We start from the raw sequence: 17,551 nt of genomic DNA, 5'->3' as shown, positions 1-17,551 counted from the left end.
TAATGCAATTCTAACAATAATATTTATTGCAGCATTATTCACAGTTATCTTTTCAGCCTGTCCTCAGTGAATGCCATTTTAAACCTCCCTACAAATACTGTCTGTTTTCGCTATTTGGAGTATTATTGTATATTTCTTGACTGGCTTTACTGAGACTAGCTTGAGGCTGAGTCAAGGACCTTGGAGAAGAGCAGGACCCAACTTCTTGCGTTCCATGCCACAGTTCCCTGTCTGCAGGTTGGGTGGGCTGGCTGTGTAAAGCAAGACCTTGGAGTTGCCAAGACAACTGAGGTTAAGGGAGTTTCTCTCCTGCTTCTCTGCCCAGACTCATGGAGGAGGTGGCTGCAGGTCTTACTCCCAGAATAGGACACAATAGTTTGCTTACAAATTCCCACTCAAAGCACCTCTTTATCATCTGGTCACCTGGATTGCCCTATGTCTCTCCCTTTGTTCAGGACTGAAAAAATTAAAACAGACCTTAGAAATCCCAAGCCACCTCCGCTGAAGCCAGTGTCCACTGGGACACTGTATTGCTCAGCTTCTTGGTGGGCAGTGCTTCCCTATCGCTGTGCTTGCAATAAAGATTCTCCTTCATTTGCACTTGCTCCCCAGATTTCCAGTTCTCTACTAAGATAAGAACTTCAGCAGTAACGTAGCTATCATCCGTTGTTCTGTCTTAGAAGAAAGCGTTTCCTCTTTACTATCAGTCTTCTCTGCAAGCACAGCGAAATCAGACTCTCTCTCTCTCTCGCTTGCTCGCTCTCTCGGCATTATTCTATTTCACGGAAACGTCTGTTTCCTAAGATTAAAAGTGACCATGGCAACATGAAGTTACAAAACCAATGCCCAGGAGGTGACAGCAATTTTCAGCATTTCAGCAGATTTCTATTTTTTGAAAGATAAGTTGTCCAAGTCCTTTCTACTATTTAACCAGCTCATAAATTTGGCATTTCTCTAATGTACCTCGTACTATCTACCACTTTCCATTTTTCCTTCTCATTGCCATCGGAGACAAAGAAACCCACTTAGAGTTTGCTAGCGGGGCGTATGCCTGAATGTGCAGCCTACCAGGTGCTCCCAGGCTGTGTTCGCTTTTGAGATGCACCAGATCCGTTGACTGCTTATTTTCGTGGTTATATTTACTCCAAATCTCCATCTCCATGAAAAATGATTTTGATTCTTTGGAATCAAAGGAAAACATTCTGTGGATTTTTCATTACTCTTTTCATAGTGGAAATTTAGGCATTTCTGTAGGGTTTTTTCCTTAGCCATTACCATTTTTCCTCAGAAGGACTAATGCTTTTCATCTTATTAAACTCATTTTTATCTTTTATTGGACAAGCTTCAGTATTTTTCCTTATATTTACAGAGTTAATATATAGTTTTAATATTTCTGATATATATATATATATATACACACATATGTATCCTTGGATGAATGCGTGTTTATGGGAGAGAGATAAAGAGAGAAAGAGAGTTTACCCTAGTAGCCTGCTTTCTTATAAGGAGAGTTATTTAAAGGTGGTGACTCATTATGAAAAAAGAAGTATTTCTTTTCTATCTACCTGTAGTTCAAGATTTATTACTTCTTTAAAGAAAGAGATAAGTATTAGTTATTTGAAAGCATAACTTTATTGGCCTGTTGTGTTATTCTGAAGCCATTTGTCTTATTCATGTTTCTGTAGCAAATTACAATGGACTTTGTGGATTACACAGCAATTGTTTCTTCTCTGTTTTGAATCCTGGAAATCCCTGACTCAGAGTGTCAGCTGATGCAGAGCCCGCTGGGGACCAGCTTCTCGCGCCCAGGTAGCTGTCTTCCAGTGTATCTTTACAGAAAGGTGAGTGCAAAAGGGGTACTCTTTTTTTCTCTTCAAGAAAGGTCACTGTTTTCAATTACAAGGGCTCCAACTGCATGTCCTAGTTACTTTCCAAATTCACTATCACCTAATATCAACATCTTATGGGTGAGATTTCTACGTATGAATTTTAAGAAAAAATAGGTATGTAATCACATTTCCTGAGGTTGCAAACCCCTCTTTCTTTCTCAAAGAAATGAGAATCTTCCCTTTCTAGTCAATCTATCATCCATCTACTCTATGGCTATTGATAAATCTTTTACACAAAGAGTAAAGTAGAATCCAGACGGTCTATCTGATGGAAGGATACTATAAACTTTCCACGAGACAAGAGTGGAAGTCCTAGGATTCTCCAGAACATAGTTTGAAAGGTACAGCTTCCCAAAAATCCATAAGAATGTTAACATAATTTGTATAAATACCAAGCATAGGTAGAGGGAAATACTAAGGGAACAACTTCATGGCTTCACAGTACAGCAATATCAAGATAGTCTGAATTCCTGTTAGGTTAGTGTTGTGCCTCCTGTTTTCTTCTTCTTTTTTAAAGATTTATTTATTCTTATTGGAAAGGCAGATAAACAGAGAGGAGATACAGAGAGGAAGATCTTCTGTCCATTAACTTACTCCTCAGTGGCCACAATGGCCAGAGCTAAGCCAATCCGCAGCCAGAAACTTCTTCCGAGTCTCCCACACGGATGCAGAGTGCCAGTGCTTTGAGTCGTCCTCCACTGCTTTCCCAGGCCACAAGCAGGCAGCTGGAAGGGAAGTGGAGTAGCCAGGACACAAACTGGTGCTCATATGGGATCCTGGAATGTGCAAGGCAAGGACTTTAGCCACTAGACTACTACATTGGACCCCCTCTCATCCTTTTGATGCCTTGGGCAGTACACTCCGTAAGGAGCAGGCAGTATCACGTTTCATTTTGTGCTGGACTTCAGCATGTAAGAGCTCTGCGCAGTTCAGAGCAGCCCCTTCATTGGTTCTCATTCCAGGCAGCACATCAGGCCCCAACCTTCAATTGCTTAATCGCACTCTGCGGATTGGACTTGGCTGGCATTGTTGAAGCACCCAGCCACAGATGCTGTTTATGTGAAACCAAAGTACAGAACCACCACGAATTTGTTAATTTGTTTTCCTGCTTTCAAAATATTATCTATGTAGTTGACCTCTTGACTTGTAAAGTAGTTTTTCTGTAATGGAGCATTAGCTCATAGATGCAGAGCCTGCCAGATATTATGCCACACCTATGGTAAAATGACTCCTATAAAGTAAAATCATGCGTATCAAAAATAGAAAGCATTTGCTCAAGCCACCCCCACCTGTACTTCTTTAAACCGTGATGTTTACTTGTTGCAAAAAAAGATGCAGCCTTAATGGCAGTGCAGAGCAGAGAAAGAGGTCTAGGTAGTTAAGCATAGTCAACACTATGATTGACTTAAAGGGACAAATTAAATATGGAATTGTAAAATTCAATATTTTAAAGTTCATTTTTAACAGAATTACTAAAATGGAAAGGTTTTGTTTTGCAAAGAACTTCTTCTTGAAAGATGTAAAATCATAACGGAATATTAGAACTGAGAAGTGCAATGAGAACATCAGTTTCCGCATTGAAAAATGTTCCTAGTTTGAGCTGGAAAGGGTTCACCACACAACACAGACTATACTCAGGGACGAATTTTACTTAAAGGCAGTGGATACAATGAAGCGAGAGAGAGAGTGAAAGCAGGTCTTGGAGGTCATTTTGGGATCCTAGGAGCAAATCCCAAGGTTATTAGGCACACAAAGAATCTGATCACACTGTCTCAAAACTAAACTACCAAGAGCTATCAGGAGAAAGCAATGCAGGGATGGTTTTGCCTTCCTGTGGTCACATAAATAGCCCAGACTCTGCCAAGAGTAAGAGACGGATAAACAGCCTTGACTCGCCATCACCAGGGGAGTTGAGGATTGTAAACAGCATCTCCACTAAGCATCTCACCGCCCTTATCCCAGCCAGAAGTTGAAAATCAGACAACCATAAGTACCTTTAGATACAGGTGGAGAGGAATTTCCCCATCCAATTGTAAATCAGCTGCATTCTTTACAGAATCATAATTCATCACAGAGAAAATGTGAAACCTAATTTAATACATTTTCTATGAAGTAGATTTCACAAATTTTGTTTTATTCATAGGTGAAATCTGTGGTACATACATTTCTGCATTCTGTTCCAACCCGTTTTCTAAGCAACAAAATGAATGCCATTCTTTGTCTATACTCAAAATTTTAGACTTTCTGTACGTGACTTTTATGATACTACTTTATTTTGCACGTAAGTATGTCATCTTTTCTAAAATGTGCCTTTTAAAACCTCAGTTTCTTAAAAGTCTTCACTGAAGCCCATTGCCTTTGGCAAAACTCAGTGGAGCTGAGTTTAGACTCCAGAAATATAAAGATATTATCCTAAGCAAAGATGTCCTCACCCGTCCTTCAGCAGAAGGAATTCACCGAATAGAGGGAAGGACACAGATGACTGTACAAGGGTCTGATTACCAAACTTAAGATGTGATTTTTCTCCTTCTTCTGTCCTCTATCATCCAGAGAGATTTGTTTAGAGAGATTTCACATCCTGGAAGAGAAGTTCCAGTAAACGGCAGAAGGTAACTACCACTCACATGTAACCCCCCAAAACCAATTGATGAGGCCCGATGTGATGTCTTAGTAGCTAAATCCTTGCCTTGCACACACCGGGATCCCATATGGACACCAATCTGTTCCAGCTGCTGCACTTCCCGTACAGCTCCCCGATTGTAGCTTGGGAAAGCAGTAGAGGGTGTCCCAAAGCATTGGGACTCTGCACCCATGAGGGACACCCAGAAGAAGCTCCTGACTCCTGGCTTTGGATTGACATAGCTCTAGCGATTGTGGCCACTTGGGGAATGAATAAGCAGAGTGAACCAGGAGATGGATCTTTCTCACTTCTCTCTATAAACCTGCATTTCCAATAAAAAAAAAATCTTTAGGGGTGGGGGGAATCCCCAGTGCCTATAAAACTGTATCACATAATACAATGTTAATAACAATAAAAAAAACTGATGCTCATTTGATTATCATAAAAATTCATTAAACAGCATACATCATTGGTCAATCAAAGAAAGCTCACTACTACCATTGACCAATCGAGTGTTTGGACCCAAGTCAGAAACGCACATCTCAGCCACAACTTCAATCTATTAGAAGCTTCACTTCTACCTTTTGGAGAGCCTAGGAATTAATCAATAACTGCCCAGCTGCTTTCTTTGCACTTTGCAATATGTACTCACTTTCTTCTATCATTCCCATTTTATTGATGGGGGAGGGCTTCTAGAATAACAACTATAGCTGGATTTGGGGATTCTTCAATACCATGAGGCTGAAAGCTGAGATTGACCAGATCTGGCCCATCCAGCATCTTCCATCCCTGACTCTTGGAGGCACTTGCAGTTTTGCCAGCAATAGGCCAATGCATTCACATACTTATGTTCTCTTCCAATCACCTCATTCTTCTGAAAGGCTCCTGGACCTATGAGGACATTCAGTTCTGCACCTTCATACATGCTGCCTTGTCTCTGAGACTAAATTGCTTTCCTAAGACAAGGGACATGTTGTCACTGCCGATACAAGTCCTGATCACCTTTCCAAGCAGCTCAGGCTTTAGTTCTTCTCTCTACTTTCTTGAATTTGCTGATCCACCATGTTCAGGTACCTTACCATATTCCAACTCTTTAAAAGCTTAAGCCTTGTCTGTTTTGTTCATAATGACGGCCCTAGTACATAGCACAGTGCAAAGCCCATTGATGATTCATTTATGTATTAAAAGTTTTGGGATGTCTAATCTGTGCCAGATATTGTTCTAGAGTCTGATAATATAAAAAAGAACAAAGTGAGGAAATTTCTGCCTTTATTGTGCAAACTTACATTTTAGTTGGAAGTTAAAAAGTAATAAGGAACAGGGCCTGGCGCGATGGTGGCGCAGTGGTTAAGGTCCTCACCTTGCACGCCCGGGATCCCATATGGGCGCCGGTTCGAATCCTGACAGCCCCGCTTCCCATCCAGCTCCCTGCCTGTGGCCCAAAGCTTTGGGAACCTGCACCCGCATCGGAGACCCGAAGAGGCTCCTGGCTTTGGATCGGCATAGCATCGGCCGTTGCACTCACTTGGGGAGTGAATCATCGGACGGAAGATCTACCTCTCTGTCTTTCCTCTCTGTATATCTGCCTTTCCATAAAAATAAAATAAATCTTTTTTAAAAAGTAATAAAGAACATATATAAATAAAATGATATTCCCTGTAGAAACCAAGAATGGTAGGGCAGAGAAAAGATGGAGTAAAGTTGTATGACTATAAAAACACAGTTAGATAAGAGAAATTAATTCTGGTATTCTACAGTATGGGGTAACTACAGTCTGTATCAATATACAATGCTTTTCAAAATAACTAGGTAAGTCTAAAATTTCCCAATACATGGGAATGATAAATGTCTGAGGATATGACAATAATTATCCTGATTTGAGCATTACACATTTCATGCATGTGTTGAATTGCCACACCATGTCCCATTTTATATGAATTAATCTTATGTGTATTAATTTATTTCAATTTCAAAACAGCACACTATTTCAGATAATGGGGGTGTTTTCTGTGTATTTTATTCTTATTTATTCTTTTTAAATTTTATGGTACAAGTCCATAGAATCTGGGATTTCCAGCCCCCCAAATTTCTATCCCCTGACTCATTTTCCCCATATCATGACAATAAGGAGTCCCAGTTCCATCAGCCCACCATTTAAGTGTGCCCCGACATTGCTGGTATAGATGTTTGAAATGCTTACTACCTGTTAAATATACTGCCAATATCCCTGAGTACCCCTACTACAACCTATTTAAACTATTATCAGTCAAGGTTAGATTTAATGTTATTAATTTTCTTAAACTTAGCAGGGAGCAGAATACAAAAATTTCCTTTCCGGGGGTTTCCATTACATCCAATAAAGAACTACTCCAATGGAAACTTCTTGTAAAAGGAACAAATTACAAATTTTGGAAATGAAATTGACACAGGCCTAATGGCAACAGCAATTCTTGTCATCTTCATTTGCAGCAATAGTGTTATCCTTCTTCAATTTGTTTTACAATTATTTTTAGCATTTCTACTCTATTTTGTATGTTGTATGCCTGTAGTATGTCTAAGCTCTAAAACTCTGTTTTAATTGATTTATGGATAAAAGAGTACTCACAAATTAAGAATGCTAAATTAACACATTTTTTTGTTTCACATGACTTAGATCTCTGATAGGTTGCTTTAAATTTATTGATAAAAAACTAAAATGTTTTTAAGTCTTGACATGTCTATGCTCTAGTTCCCTGATCAAACAACATATTCATGTTAGATTCTCAGTTCTCTCTTAATGTACAAGTTAACTTCTGGAGTTGTTTGGCAAGAATCATGACTTAAGACAATAACCATGCTTATCTATGTTGGTTTCTCAGGTAATTTAAGTTGGCAATTGCACAAGATGAATGTCTCCAATACGTGTGCTATTATCTCAGATTTATGGCAGACATTCAACTGTTTGGTAAGTGTTTGCCAGGTTGTCATTTGCAGTTTTCATTTGATGTGGTTACCAATAGTAAGCAATTCGGAGTTTCATTTCATTTTTTTCTCTGTCCTAAGATGAGAGACTAATTCTGTTATTTCTTCAGGATGTGCAGTTTGAACTCCAGACCTTACAAAAGGGATTACTAGCCTTTTTTTTTCTGTAATAACTGACCACATATAAAAAGTCACCTATCCTGGACATATATAGAAAATTAAATACTATGGCTAGCAAGGAGACTTAAATTACAGTATGATTTCACAGATATATTTAGATACGGTATAATAATGACTTCAAATTTATAAGATTGGGTTAGGTGCTCATCGTATCCTCATCTCACCTGTAAGAGCATAGCTCTTCTCATGGCCGTTGCCTTATCCCACAAGAAGAACGCTAGCAGAATGTGTGCTACAGATTTCTAGCTCAGTCCATCAACAATTTAAGGGTAGAACTAAGCATCCCCTGGCTGACATGTATAAGCTACCTCTGTGGTCTGCTTCTCCAGAGGCCAGGAGTAACAGGAATGAGCTAGGCAACGGGAGAGCCATTAATGTGACTTTACTCAGCGAGCTGCTCTCAAGGAGACCCAGCAAGACCAGTGCACCCTCAAATGACACCTGTTTGCAATGTGAGGAGCTGGAGAAATGGGCTAGCAGCTGCCCCAGGCAGATGTTAATAAAACACTGTCAGCTCAGCTAAGAGCCAGGCCAATGGGAATGAAAGTACCCTAGGGGTCAGAGAACCTTTGGGTTGGAACTGTTTCAATGCATCCAGCTGAAAAGCTCTCTACTTTGTCCAGCTTCCAGAGCAAACATCACTATGCAAAGGATGGCTTAGGCTCAATCACAACACTGCCCCTTCTGTACTAGGTTTTCATTCTGATCAGCTCTCCAGTAGGTCAAGTAATGAGAGTCAAAGGAATGTGTTCCCTAAGGAGTTTCATACCATCCTTAAGTAACCCATTTGAAGAGATATATCAGTCTGGACCTTATATACACCTACAAGGCCTTAACACCCACCTAATTATCAACCCCCATTGTGAAACTCTATTTGCCTTGTAATAAAATCTTCCTCTGAATTTCGAGTAGCTTTCCTGGGTTCTCGAATGTCTCTGTCTTTTGGGACCTTGTGCATTTAACCTGCTTGTTAGACTTCTTTTCTCCAGATGTGGAGAAATAGAATTCTAAGTGGTCATGAACTGAAACCCTCAATGAAAACAGTTTCTGCTAGCTGGCACTGTGCTCCCCCTGAAACACCAAAGCCACCTTTTGCTGGAGCCCTGGCTTGACCACAGGGCACTACTTTGCTCCTAGCCAAGAAGTCAGAATAGTCACTTCAATTTCTGATAGTAGGCAGTGTTTCCATAAGCAGAGAAAGTGAATAACGGATGCTGGGGCTAGAAACAGGCCAAACTCCATCCGCCAGCTCCTTGCCAGTAAATAAACAGATCAGGAGCATTTTTTTTTCTCTTTGCCACAACCATATATTTACCTGTCTTCCCATTAACTGCACAGGGACATGTACTCTTGTTTTCATATTTCTCCTTGTGACCTAAAAAGCACAAAATGTATCCCCAAATATCCCACCTCACTTTGGTACTGTTAGCTGCCATGGATAATATCTTTATTATCTTCTCTTATCTCATAACTATAGTGTTAATATTTTTACCATGCATAATTAACATAATGCAAAAGTTCTTACAGGAATGAATGACTGTTATATCCCAAGCCATCACTATCCAGATTCATCATGTAGAAACATAAACAGACCTCTCTGCTTCTTCAGTCAATCTGGTTCACAGCATATCCCAACATAAAAATGCCTCCTTTTCGTCAGGAAGCAACCAGAAGAAGCTGTGACCATCTCCATAGCTGTACACAGAGACAGGAACAAAGGGAACAAGAACACAAGTTTGCAACTTATGCCCTCGGGATAGTAGAGAATGTCCTAAATGGGTCTCTTACACTGCATTTCAAAAGACTAGTCCTTGGAGGTGGGCAATGCCAGGCTGGGCCACAGCACCCACCTATACATGCAAGATCTAGGGCTAAAAGCAGGCCAGGCAAGGGAACTTGGTGTATAGCCTTGCTAAGCTGCTGCTCCCACTGGTAAGTGTGAGATGTGGGGCTGGTTCAGAACTGACCAGACAGATGCATCCACTGGTATGTGTTTTGGCTGGTGCAGGGGGCGGACTGAACTTGACCCTGCCCTAGCTAATGCAAACAAGAGCCATTGTAAAGACACCTCCGGTGAGGCTTCATGGAAAGCTCTCAAATGAGACGGCTGGACTCAAACCTCTGCCTCAGAGAAAATCAAAAGACGTGTGGTAGAACTCAGAGTACAAGTGTCAGGACTAGGCATGCCCAGTTGCCAACACCAGTGGAGAACATACCCAGATGCACATGGAAGATATGACAGCCAACTCATCTACACTAACAGAGGATGTTGAGTACTTCATCAAAATAAGACTTTTTTCAGTCGTGGTCCCAAAGCCAACAACATTTCAGAACTATCAAGACCACTCAGGCAGCACCCTCAGAACATTCTTCCCCACATTGGGGTCTCTTTAAGGTGGCATCAATTGACTGTCTCCATCTCCAAGTTCTGACTGTAACAATATGGGTAAAAATTATGGAGGGGGTGGGGGGAGGCAGGGAAGGAGGATGAAGAGGCGAGAGTGGAATCCCTATACTTGCAAAACTGCATCATGAAATATAATAACAGTTTTGAAAAAAGACCAGCCTAACCTGCCTACTCCCCAGTGCGCATTTCCCTGCCCGCCAACATTGAAATGCCTGCACAAAGCTGGCCCTGGTTCCCACCCATTCCTCCACCAACTTGTAACACAACAAGACCCCAAACTATAAAAAGCCCAACATGCTGAACAATTGGGCTCTGCCATGTGGTTACTCCATCTCTGCTCAAGGAGATGGCCACCTTCTTTGAATTTATCCCTAAAACATTCAGTTTGGCTATTAGTTCACACCTAATTTCTTTGGCATCTATGCCTTTTAAGATTTGGTGCACCATTTACTGTACCACCTTCCTAGAATTATCCAATATGAAAGATGCTTCCGCAGGTGTTCCTAAAGTCTTTATTCTCTGTAAATGAGTCCTCCCTCTCAAGCCCTTGAAAGCAACACATGTACCAGGTACCTTATTCTTCAGACAATAGCAAAGAGAGAGAGAACTGCCCTTTGTTTTGCTAAATGGGGAGCTATGGTGCAGTAGAAGAGAAGTTTGACAAAGTGTATAATATTTACATAGAAAGGGCTGGCACAGTGGCTCAACAACCTAATCTTCCACCTGCAAGCAACTGCATCGTGTGTGGGAGCTGGGTTCTGTCCCAGCTGCTCCACTTCTGATCTAGGTTTCTGCTTGTGGCCTGACAAAGGAGCAGAGGATGGCCAAGTCCTTGAGCCTGCAATCGTGTAGGAGACCTGGAGGAGGCTCCTGGTTTCTTGTTGCAGATAGCCTTAGCTCTGGCCACTGCAGACATTTGGAGAGTGAGCAGATGGAAGATCTTTCTCTTTTTTTCTCTATAAATCTACCTTTACAATAAAAATAAACCTTTTTAAAAAGATTTAGATAAAAAAGAACACAAAGAAAGCAAAACAAGTCAATATGGAAGGTAAGAACCAACAGAGGCAGCACAAGAATCGGCAGAGGTTGGATTTGAGAGGAAGTGAGATCCAGATTTCCCAGTGCTTGGGCTGCGTTAGGTGCCACTGTCACTCCCCTACTATGTGCATGTATGTGAGTGTGTGTGTGAATTAAAAGATACTGCTTGCCATTTTCTTGATGCCTTCTGTAATTAGTATTTTTCAGCCCATCTAAATAAAAGAACATTTTGCCTCATTATTTTGTTCTAGTTTGTTCCAGCAAATTGAATAGAATTTTAGCTAATTTTGTCAATGTGAAAATTGATGGAATATTAAAATGTTCAGGCAATTTCCTGATAATTCTAGGAACAGTATAGCCAGGACAATCTGCCAAGGTTAACTGTAGTTTAAAAATGTGTTTATAATTTCCCTAAAAGAGGTGCTTGTAAACGTGACTAACTGTTCCAAAAATAATATTGTAATTCCTAATTGTATTAATAATTATGTATTACTTACATGGTGCTTTTTACCTGAGGTTATTAAAACACATGAACTATACCAATTCATTTTTTAATCTGAATATGCAGTTACCGGAAAGGAAGAGTTAAAATAGGAATAACCCAGTGTAAAATGTAATAGTGACTGAGCTGCACATTGATCAAGTCGATGAGTCATATACAAGGTTCTGTATATGTGGACATTTTTGCTTTCCTATGTGAACATTTAGTAACAGAAAGAACACATTTTTTAGTAAAATATATATATATGCTGAAAATCTCCATTTAAAAGTTGGAGATTTCTTAATAGAACCTGGAAAGCAGCACTGGATGTGTTTGCATATACTCATTTTTTCTTTGAATAAAGTATTGTATTGTTCTAAGTGAATCCACATGAAAATCACTCTATTTATCCAGCAAACAGATGTGTTTGCGATGATGACAATCTGCTGATTCGTTTGCATGGGATGCAGCACTAAAGGATCTGATTTACCAGCGAGGTGAAGAAACAGATGAGTCAAGTCACAAGAAAAATACAGTAATTACTATGTGCACTTTGGAAGGCAATACCTGATTCTGTCTGAAAGCACTGCAAAGATTTTCTAAAAGAGGTGACTCAGTTGGACCCTGAAGAACGAATGGAACATGAATTAACTGGAGCCACAAAGGGAAGGATACTCGAAGAGGAAATCAATCTGGTGACAAAGGCTGCTGTGTGTTTCCACTGAAAGCCCCTGTTGTTAAAAGACCAGAGGACTGCTCCTTCCCATCTTGGTCCAAAGATGTGGAAAGAAGTGTTCAATATATCAGTAAAGAGAGAGAGAGAGAGCATAAACCGAAAGAGAGAGGGAGAGAGAGAGAGAGAGAGAGAGAGAGAGAGAGAACGCTGTGTAGGAGAAATGCCCATTGCCACTTAAGGGAGGGCTTGGGAAGGGTTTAGGAACTGGAAATATCTAATCCTATCTAATCCTTTCCTGAGAAGATAAAACTCACTGAATAAACTAGGTGTTTAAGGAATTATCTAAATGTATGTAAACCAAATAAGTGTCTTCACTGAATCTTACGGAGAAAGAAGCTAACTATTCCAGGAACTGTTACAAGAAAAAGAATTTTGAGCCCAGCACAGTGACCTAGTGGCTAAAGTCCTCACCTTGCATGAACCAGGATCCCATATGGTTACCGGTTCTAATCCTGGCAGCCCCGCTTCCCATCCAGTTCCCTGCTTATGGCCTGGGAAAGCGGTTGAGGATGGCCCAAAGCCTTGGAACCCTGCACCCGCATGGGAGACCTGGAAGAAACTCCTGGCTCCTGGCTTTGGATTGGCTCAGCTCCTACAATTGTGGCCACTTGGGGAGTGAATCAGTGGATGGAACATCTTCTCTGTCTCTCCTCCTCTGTGTATGTCTGACTTCTCAGTAAAAATAAATAAAATATTTTTTTAAAAAAAAAGAAAGAAAATGAAACTGAGTCCCAATCCCTATTGCTTTAGATGTAGACTTTCTCAGGCTCCAATCTCTAGTCTTGGTCTGTTTTAGCTTACACCCCTAGTTTTATTCTGATGATTTCAAGTCATTCCCTGAAGAAGAGTAACTCATTAAATTAATGGACTGGTCCCGGAAGACCTCATCTCACAGGACTCAGAATTCAATTGTCACCTCTAGAGTTAACATCCCAATATGTTCAAATACAAGGTCATGATCAAACAAAGTCATACAGTCTGCCCACAGACTCCAGGCCAACTCTAGCCCATTTGGGGGTCATAGCTTTTTCAGAACAACAGGCAGGTTCCCATCACTGACCAACCAAAGGAAGACCCTGAGTGCAGTGGGCCAATCAGGACCTGTGCACATGGTGATCATGCACTGGTCACCTCCAACTTGAAACCACAGGTTTCAACAACCACCCTCAATTCTTAGGTGAGTCCAGAAACTGAGCAATAATTTTAGGTCCATGCTCTCGCTCTGAGCACTGCAAAATAAATACCTACTTTCTTCCACCATGCCAGTGTCAGTAATTAGGTGAGCAGACCCAGACTGGAGGATTCGATAAGAGAATGAGAACTGTAATGATGAAATTAAATATAAAGTGTTACAAAGGTCAGAGCAGGGATATCATTTCATGTAAGGATGCTATTTTTTTTGTTTGCTAAATAATGAAGCTAAAAATTAGGAGCTGAGCTAAAAATGAGGGTAGTGAATACAAATTAGATAAGTGAACACAAATTACTCATCATAGTAAAAATTTAAGTGAGTCCACTAGCATTAAATCTACAACACAAAGATCATTGCATCTCAATTACTTATAATAAATTGTTTACTGTAATCTTCTTGCTCTCCCTTCTCTCTCTTGTTCTCTCATGACTTCTGCTTTAATCCTGCCCCCTTCTTCTGTCCTTCTTTGCCTCCTTGTTTCGTCTCTTTGGAAATCTTTAAAAGTCTTTGGCAACTCAAACAATTGATCTTGCTCTGATGAGAAGCACCAGAATTCTCATTAAAATAAGCTGAACAATAACTGATCAAAAAAGCTGAAAAACAAGAGATGATAACACTGAGAGGACAATCCTGAATCTGAATCGAGAAGGAGGAAGAGAAAGAACCAAATAAAAGCCTTGAGATATATATATGTCAAGTTTTATATATATATATATACACACACACATATAAAGATATATGTCAGTTATATATATAATTATATATATAATTCATAACACACACACATATATATATACATGTGATTATTATGGCACATGAGAATCAGACCATAATCCTTTTATTCATTCAAAAGAAAAAATCATTACAGCAGTCTGCTTTTTTTCCCCGAATTGATGATGGAGAAATTAGAAGCAGGTCAGAAGAATCAGCAAATGAACATCTGCTAAGTGACACAATGTTTGGGCACTATGAATCAGTTACAGGGGAAAGCACACTTCCTTGGTCCTTCTCACATGAAAGGAGCATTTCCACACAGACCTATCCGTGAGCCAAGCAAGATTTATTAAAGATGGAAACTTCTTGCTGCGGTCATCAAGCATGGAGCTCCAAGAGAGGGAAGCTTGAAAATCTGGTCAAAGGGGAGACTATTTTTAAAAAAGAATTTATCCAAAAGGCAGATTTACAGAGAGAAGGCAGAGAGACAAAGATATCCTCCACCACCTGTACACTTCTCTAATGGCCACAGCAGCCGAAGTTGAGCTGATTTGAAGCTGGGAGCCAGGCTTCTCCTGGGTCTCCCATGTAGGGGCAGGGACACAAGGACTTGAGCCATTCTCTGCTGTTTCCCAGTCCATAAGCATGGACTTGGATTGCAGGTGGAGCAGCCAGGACATGAACTATCTCCCAAAAGGGATATTGGCTCTGCAGGTGGAGGATTAGCCTGCATGTCACCATGCCAGTCCCAAAGGGTATATTTTCAAGCCCAATATTTTGGGGAAAAACTAAAACAGCAGCTGTCAGTATCAATTAGAGGGTGGGGGCAAAACTCACAGGGCCTGGATCCTAGTCCTGTCTAACTTGTTACAACAAACAAAAATCGGAAGAATGTGATTGATAACTTTCTATTTTCCCGATAAGCTGAAAGTTCAGAAATGTGCAATCACTAATCCTTGCTATTCTCGTGATAAGATCAGAAACCAGAGGAACAGGATCCACATTCTAACAGGGAACCAACTCACTACCACTTGCTGTTCTTACTAAAAACTCAAAGGAAAAGAATTAATACCTTGCCTCTCCAAAAGCTGCTCATGCGGAGAAGCAAACGGACACCCTTGCTCTAATCGCAACAGGGACCTGACCCTAACTACTTCTTAGCCTGTCTGTCACAGTACATACTGGAGATCATCCACCAACTATTGAGCAAGTGGAAGAATTAAATCAAGGATCATATGCATTTTGGACCATCCAGTATAGAGCTCTAACTCAACAGTTGTTACCATGCATAATTCCCACCCTCTAGGAAACATCTGGTACTGTCCAGAGACATGTATGACTTTCACAACAAAGGCAAGGGAATGCTATGGACCTTGTTAGTGATGTACCAGCAATGTTGTTGAACACCCTATAATGCACAGCACAGCCTTCACAACAAATAATCATCGGGTCAAAATGTCAACAGCGTCAGGGTTCAGAAACTGAACGTTGTTTTATATTCAAATGCAGTCTTTGTATTCTACTTCTTGGGGGGGGGTATTTAATTTTTATGATCAGAAACAGGGGCAGAGAGACCCAAAATAGTTCTCCCATCTGCTAGTTCATTCCTATAAATACTCAAAAAAGCAAAGGGAAGGGTGATGGGCAAAGGTTGGAACCAGGAACTCGGTTCACGTCTCCTACACGGGTTGCTGGAACACAGCTGACAGCTCTCACCACTGCCTCACAGGATTTTTATTGGAAAAAAAACTGACATCGGAAGTTGGAGTCTGAGACTCTGATGTGGGATACAGGGACATCCTGATGTAGGATAGATTGAGTCTAATACTCCTTTTCTCAATTCTTACCTCTTTTTTTTAAGACTTACTTATTTTTATTGGAAAGACAGAATAGATTTACAGAGAGAAGCAAATACAGAGGAAGATCTTCCAATTGCTAGTTCACTCGCCAGATGGCCACAATGTCTGGAGCTGAGCCCATTTGAAGCCAGGAGCATCCTCCAGATCTTCCACATGGGAACAGGAGCCCAAGGCTTCGGACCATCCTCTACTGCTTTCCCAGGTCATAAGCATGGAGCTTCTTACCTATTTCTTAAAAAAGCATTCTAAGTACAGGTACAAATATGGCTTATAAATAATAAAGGTTATTAAAAAGTAGAAGTGTGGTTTCCAGCTCATGGTCCTAACGTGGCTATCTATCCCAACAGGAATCTTAACAGCTGGGTCAAATCCCTGCTATTAAGTATCTTCTAAATGAGGACCAACTTGGCTGCCTTATGTTTCAGATAATTACCTCCTCCCAGCACACTCCTAGCACCTTTCCTGATTGGATCTTGTTGCAGTACTTCTCACCTTTTGCCTTGCTCAATATTTCAAGAAATAAGGGAATGGATTCTGAATTAAGAATACACCTTGGGATTGGGGCTTGGGGTTTTTATAAAATAGTAATTTGGCTCAGAGTTTGCAGAAGAGTTTTTATGAAGCAAGGGACAACTTTAGGAAAGAGATCTCAAAACTTGGAGTAGGAAAATTCACTGTGGACCCTTGAGAAGACTAACTTCTCAAGACCAGGCAAAATTACATCTTCCATAATTGATTTATACTTACCTAATGTGTATGAGTCTCTTTTCTTTCTGAAACCCTGAAGGCATTTCTCCTTTTCTCTAGCTTTTATTAGAATGCCAATAGAGATGCAATAAGTGGCTGACTTAAACTCAAGACAAAAATTCTTTTCTTGAAGACAAGTGTTTAAAACAACTTTCAAGAAGTTAAATAAGTGGACCTGGTTCAGTAACCTAGTGGCTAAAGTCCTCATCTTATACCTGCCAGGATCCCATATGAGAGCCAGTTCATGTACCGGATACTCCACTTCCCTTTCAGTTCCCTGTAGAGGAGGGACCAAGGCCTTGGGACCCTGTACCCACATGGGAAATCTGGAAGAAGCTCCTGGATCCAGGCTTCAGATTGGCTCAGTTCTGGCTGTTGCAGCCACTTAGAGAGTGAATCAGTGGACTGAAGATCTTCCTCTCTCTCTTTCCTCTTCTCTGTATATCTTCCTTTCCAATAAAAGTAAATAAATCTTTCAAAATGATCTTACATTACATTAGATTAAAGGGAAGAAAAGAGCGGTCGGGGTTGTATAGTAGTGGGTGTAAAGTCAGCACCAGAGCCACCAGCATTCCACATGACACCAGCTCAAACCCCAAGGTGCTCCATTTCTGATCCAGCTCCCTGCTGACACACCTGGGAAAGCAATGGAAGATGGTCAAAGGTTCTGGGGCTCATGTAAGAGATGCAGATGAAACTCATAGTTTCTCTTCTCTGAGAAGACCAT

Source organism: Ochotona curzoniae, unplaced genomic scaffold (genome assembly GCF_017591425.1).
Source record: "Ochotona curzoniae isolate NIBS_2020 unplaced genomic scaffold, NIBS_Ocur_1.0 contig_4642, whole genome shotgun sequence".
Lineage (NCBI taxonomy): Eukaryota > Metazoa > Chordata > Mammalia > Lagomorpha > Ochotonidae > Ochotona > Ochotona curzoniae.
The sequence above is the reverse complement of the archived record's forward strand: the minus strand, read 5'-3'. Positions refer to the sequence as shown.